This window comes from Temnothorax curvispinosus, unplaced genomic scaffold (genome assembly GCF_003070985.1).
Source record: "Temnothorax curvispinosus isolate PA1 unplaced genomic scaffold, ASM307098v1 QBEX01009723.1, whole genome shotgun sequence".
Lineage (NCBI taxonomy): Eukaryota > Metazoa > Arthropoda > Insecta > Hymenoptera > Formicidae > Temnothorax > Temnothorax curvispinosus.
In genome coordinates, this window is record NW_020219503.1 from 2,880 (window position 1) to 8,601 (window position 5,722).

A 5,722-nucleotide genomic window follows, 5' to 3' on the forward strand; every position below is an offset into this window, starting at 1 on the left:
GTAAACCTAGTTAGCCCAGTAAAATGACTCGAAATTTGTCGATTTGGAGGAAATAATACTGACTGGGCTGAAACTTTGTAAACAGGCTTGTTTTAGGATACTATTTAACATATTAAAAGTCCCCACGTGTAGACGCTACGTTGCGGGCAGGGGAGGGTCCAAAAGGTCCAAAAAATTAGTTTTTCGCAAATAACTCGGAAAATATCAACTTTACGGATATTTATGTAGATATCAAAATTGTAGCTTACAAAATTCCGCACAATTTCGTTTTTTATTCAAGTCTGTACGACCAAATAAAGCAGAGATAGAATTTTTTTAAACACCAGTAGTTTTGCGACGCAACGAAAACGCGTACGTGCTTCGCGCATTTTTTGCTAATATCTCGAAAATGAACTTTCGAATCGAAAAATGTTTTAAATAAAAGTTGTAGAGAATCTAATTACGAACCATTTCGTGTTTTATTCATTTTTGTACAGTGAAAAATTGAAGAAATATGAATATTTAAATAATTTATAACCGCCATAGAAGAGATACGATGGAAATTAGTTGTTAGTCTTCTTCTTCTTCTTCTTTATTTGCGCACTATTTGAATAGTCTTCATCCGATTCGGAATCGCTCATTTCGTCAGATATGAACATATTTAGGCAGCCGTTCTGTTTGCAATTAGCACAGAGGTCAGAACATCTTAACCCTGCCTTTTTGCAGCCACATGACCCGGTGCAATTTGATTTGCATTTACATGCTATTAATTTAAGAAAAAAAAAAAAAAATTAAAAAATTAATAAATCAATTAAAAAATTAAAAATAAATAATAAACTCAATAAATAATAATTAAAAATAAATAATAAACTCAATAAATAATAAATAAATAATAATAATAATATTACTAATAATAATAATAATAAATAATAAATTAATTTTTTTACATAAAAAATATCTGTCACACTTCAAATTCGTTTTTTCTTATTCAGAAATTCTTTTTCTAGCATTCTTTAAGTCCTTAAAGTCCTTTTGTACCATTTAAAAATTACTAAATTTGCGGCGACGAAATTAAGTATTCTTATTTAATTAATAATTATTTCATATTTTTTTCTCATTTGCACTACTTTTAGCTTTAATTTGCGTGTTTGATCATTAAGTTTCGTCAATTTGTTCGTGAGTTATGATTTTTTAAATAAAACGAGTCGTAAAGTGTTTGCCACGCCGCGCGCCGCATATCGACTAAGGACTCTTCTCAATCTTTAATACCTATGTACAGTACTATCGGTCCTAAAAATATCGGCTTAGTACCAAACAATTCAGAAAGACCCCAAAAATAACTTCTGACACTTCAATAGGTACAGAAAAATGTTAAGGACACGTTTTTTCATCATTTCAGGCGACTCATAGTGATGATCTGCTACATACGTAAACTTACCTGTCTTTTGAAACGCCAGTTTCCCATCACAATGCATTCAAAATTACATGTCATAAACTCCAATTTATAGGAAATTTTGTCAGCTTTAATTTCGGTCTCTTGAAGTTTTTTCGTAAAGTTAATAGAAACGGAGATATTTATAAAAAAAGGAATGATAATGCAATTTTTCCACAATTTATCAAAAATACAGCAATATTCATGAACTTTTTTTTAAATAAAACATACTTTGCGAAGGACTTATACTACTCCAGCACGTTCATATATATATGAAGTAATGAAAACAAGGTAAAATAAATTTTTGAAAAATTATTATCCATATATTTTTGGACTAAAATGTTAATTTAACAAAAATTGATTTTTTTTCTTCAATATTTAAACGCCTGTAATTCATCAACGTTTCAATGAAAAAAGGTCTACGACGTCTCATTTTAAAGATAATTAAAATATCTTCAAGAAAAATACATAACATTACTGCCTCCAACCAATTAGAAAAAGTTATTTTCCGAAATGCACTAAAAAATGACATTTTTTCATGTTTTTTGCTCTTAACTTCAAGCTATCTTTACCAAAATGGATTCATGCATACATCAACATGTTCAAAATTTTATTCTCTTTAACTTTCATTATATATACTATATGTGTACGACCTATACTTTCAGAGTTAATACTGATTTTTACATGCAAAACATCCACTATCAACATAAAATAAAATTGTCTTTTAATTAATAACTCGGCGAATTTGGACCGTACAAAAATAAATAAAAAACGAAATTGTTTGTAATTAGATTCTCTACTACTTTTATTTAAAACATTTTTCGATTCAAGAGTCCATTTTCGAGATATTAGCGAAAAATGCGCGACGCGCGTACGCGTTTTCGTTGCGTTGCAAAACTACCGATGTTTAAAAAAATTCTATCTCTGCTCTATTTGGTCGTACAGACTTGAATAAAAAATGAAATTGTGCGGAATTTTGTAAGCTACAATTTTAATATCTACATAAATTTCCGTAAAGTTGATATTTTCCGAGTTATTTGCGAGAAACTAATTTTTTGGACCTTTTGGACTCTCCCCTGCCCGCAACGTAGCGTCTACACGTGGGGACTTTTAATATGTTAAATAGTACCCTAAAACAAGCCTGTTTACAAAGTTTCAGTCCAGTCAGTATTATCCTATCTTAAAATTGCCGTGTTAAGTCGATAGTCGAATTTATTGTTGCCTTTTTACCGCGATGCTGATTGGTTATCTCGATTGATTGCCGCGCCGTAGCTTGCTTCATCCCGTGAGGGACTGTCATCGCGGAGTGTGGCGAGTTTCGTGCGAGCTTCGTGCGTGTAGTGCGTCGTGTGTGTGTCGTGATGTGACAGCTCTCGAGGTTAATCGTCCCGCGTCGTGTCGCGAGGTTAATATTATTATTAATGTGATCTCTCATCATTATTATAAATATAAAATCTTTAATTCTGAATTTCGGTCGCGTCACGCAAGGATCGAAGTGCCACGCGAAATATCAGCGGATCGGAGATAGGTATTATAGTGACAGTCGTGATCGTTATTATGTTTACGCGAGCGTTACTTCTGTATAGTAATTTACGATAATTTACTCGTTTATTACGCGGGATGAATTATCATAAACTACTACAAAACCCCGCTTTACGTGGAGGAATTATCATATATAAGTACATACAGAAGTAACGTTCGCGTAAACGTAGTATACGTGACAGATAGTGTGTGTGTGTGTGTGTGTGTGTGTGTGTGTGTGTGTGTGTGTGTGTGTGTGTGTGTGTGTGCGTGGAAAAATGCGACAGGAGTAAAAAAGCAGCGTCAAGTACGTCAAGTATGTGTGTATCTATATGGATGTGTAAAAATATATTGCTTATAATTTACTAATTCATCAAACAATAATTTTAATTAATCAGATAAATTTTTTGACAGCTAGATCAAATATTTATCAGGTTATCGTGGTTATGTGAAGAAGTTCTCAACATGTGATTAATGAAAAAGAAGTAAAGAAGAAGAAATCGGAGAGGGTGTCGTGTTATACTACATAATCACCAAGAAATGGAAAGATCACATATAGATTATTTTGTTTGTGGTAAGATTATTATATATATGTATGTATATTACGTATCTATGCTGATATATATATATATATATATATATATATATATATGTTATTATATTACGTACTATTATTAAAATCAATAAAATTACCAATTTCATCACATGATATAATATTATAATACAATAACGTAACAATGTATATACAGGGTGTGCTATTTTAAATACTCCAGGGAAATCTAAAAAAATATGGAAGATGTGGAAAAACGTTTTAGACAAAAGTTGTAGGATATCAAAGAAGTCAAATAATGGTAAAACTAATTTTCAAAAAATCGTTATATAAAGGTCATCGTTATTTTTTTATACACAGAATTGTATAATTTTTTTTTTATAATATGATTCTTCTAATTATTCTACATATAAAGGTATTTTAAGGTAGAGTTATCAAAATAGTTTACAAAATATTTCATATTTTATTCTGGTACTTTTTGACATAAAATATAAAATATCTCGTAAACTATTCATTTTTTGGTAACTGTACTTTAACACTTTTATGTACAGAATAATAAGATGAATCAATTGGTGCAAAGAAAACGTATTGTTACTTTGCAAAAAAGATAATTATTGTAGTTTATATAAAGCAATTAAACTTTAACTTTTTATTATACAGTTACATCGAATAATTTTGGAAACAGAGAGAGAAAGAAGAGAATAGAAAGCTTCGTACTTCGGGCCTAAGCAGAATGGCTGTCTTGACAGTGTTTTATGCCTTAAGTCTTTGTCTTATGTAACGCACAATACTGTACAGTATTGTGGCATAAAACTCAGGGCATAAAACACTGTCAAGACAGCCATTCTGCTTAGGCTCTACGAAACTGTCAACAATGTTTAAGACTTGAGAGTCTTGAGAACACAAGACAGTATTGTGCGTTACGAAAGACAAAGAATTAAAGCATAAAACATTGTTTTAAAATTATAAGTCAGCTATTCTGCTCAAGCCCTTCCTTAAAAGATGCCTTCAGTGACTCATAGAAAACTTTATTTAATAGGTAAGCAGGGAATATAAAGTTAAATTGTTTCATTTATTACTTATATCTGTTTATATGTGACATATGAGATTACAAGGATAACTATGTTTTGATATTAACTATTCACACTTGAAATCTAGCTACCGTTATGTAAACTTTAGATTTTCACTACGAGTAATGTAATGTAATGTTCGTGGTAGCGAATAATAATAATAATGTTTTAAAATTTAAACGCCTCATGAAAAGCTTTGTTTAATAGGTAAGTGAGTAATAAAAAGTTTAATTGCTTCATATAAGTTACGTTTCAATATTCATTGCTTGTACTGAAAATCTAAAGTATACGTAACAGTAACTGTATATTTTTAGTATGGACGGTGAATATCAAGACACAGTTATATGTGACCTTGTATCTTTATATTACATATTTAAGCAAATATAGATAATGGATTATTATTATTGCATTATATTATAGTGTTATTATATTACATTCAGACAGCTAAAAAATTCTCGCGTAGTGCAAAGCAAGTAAAAGTTTGTAGATTTCTCCAATGAATATTAAATCACCTCATGAAAAGCTTTATTTAATGAAGAATAGAAAGTTTAATTACTTCATATAGGCTGCGTTTTAATATTCATTACTTATGCTGTACTGCATAAAAATTTTTTAGCTGTCTGAATGTAACGCAATAATACTATAATATAATTCAAAAATAGTAATTAAGATAGTAATAATTAAAAATAGTAATAATTATTATTTACAATTGCTTAAATATGTGTAATATAAAAATACAAGGTCCAGTATAACTGTGTCTTAATATTTACTGTTTGTACTGAAAATCTATAATTATTGTTACGTATACTTTCAATATGCAATGAATATTAAAACGTAGCTTATATAAAACAATAAACTTTTTGTTACAAAATTTTATCGAGTAAACAATAAGTATGAGATTATACGACCGTGTAAGATACAATCAAACAAGGAAAAACGCCGTAAACGGTCAGGACTGGATTTTGCTTGTCCGAATAATATATACTAATTCTTGAGTGACTTTCTACGTACAATTCTTTTTGTCAATGGCAGATTGACATCAATTGATATCAATTTAATTGTGTGATTGTATCGTTCTGGCTTTGGTTGAGACTGCGTTATGACCGTTGGTAACGGCGCGTGGTCTGCCATTGACAAAAAGAATTGTACGTAGAAAGTCACTCAAGAATT

The 5,722-nt window shown here is 30.1% G+C and overlaps 1 long non-coding RNA gene across 1 annotated transcript; it reads left to right on the forward strand.

Moving 5' to 3' along the window:
* The first annotated feature begins 2,798 nt into the window (after window positions 1-2,798).
* LOC112459318 lies at window positions 2,799-3,722 on the forward strand. The gene is made up of 3 exons (XR_003041310.1): window positions 2,799-2,939; window positions 3,347-3,506; window positions 3,682-3,722. It is a non-coding gene; the product is annotated as an uncharacterized LOC112459318 (long non-coding RNA).
* Window positions 3,723-5,722: the final 2,000 nt, after the last annotated feature.